Source organism: Octopus bimaculoides, chromosome 20 (assembly GCF_001194135.2).
Source record: "Octopus bimaculoides isolate UCB-OBI-ISO-001 chromosome 20, ASM119413v2, whole genome shotgun sequence".
NCBI classification, from domain to species: Eukaryota; Metazoa; Mollusca; class Cephalopoda; order Octopoda; family Octopodidae; genus Octopus; species Octopus bimaculoides.
Genome location: NC_069000.1, coordinates 6745414 through 6745771, shown reverse-complemented (window position 1 = coordinate 6745771; position 358 = coordinate 6745414).

Below are 358 nucleotides of genomic sequence, written 5' to 3'. Positions count from 1 at the left end.
TCCTTAAGTTATGGGGATGTAAACACATTAACGCCGGTTGTCAAGTGGTGGTGGTGGTGGTGGGGCGAGTATATATGTATATATATATATATATATATATGTGTGTGTGTGTGTGTGTGTGTGTGTGTGTGTCTGTGTTTGTCCCCCCAACATCGCTTGACAACCGATGCTGGTGTGTTTACATCCCCGTAACTTAGCGGTTCAACAAAAGAGACCGATAGAATAAGTACTGGACTTACAAAGAATAAGTCCTGGGGTCAATTTGCTCGACTAAAGGCAGTGCTCCAGCATGGCCACAGTCACATGACTGAAACAAGTAAAAGAGTAAAAGAGTAAAGAGTAAAGAGTAAAGAGTAAA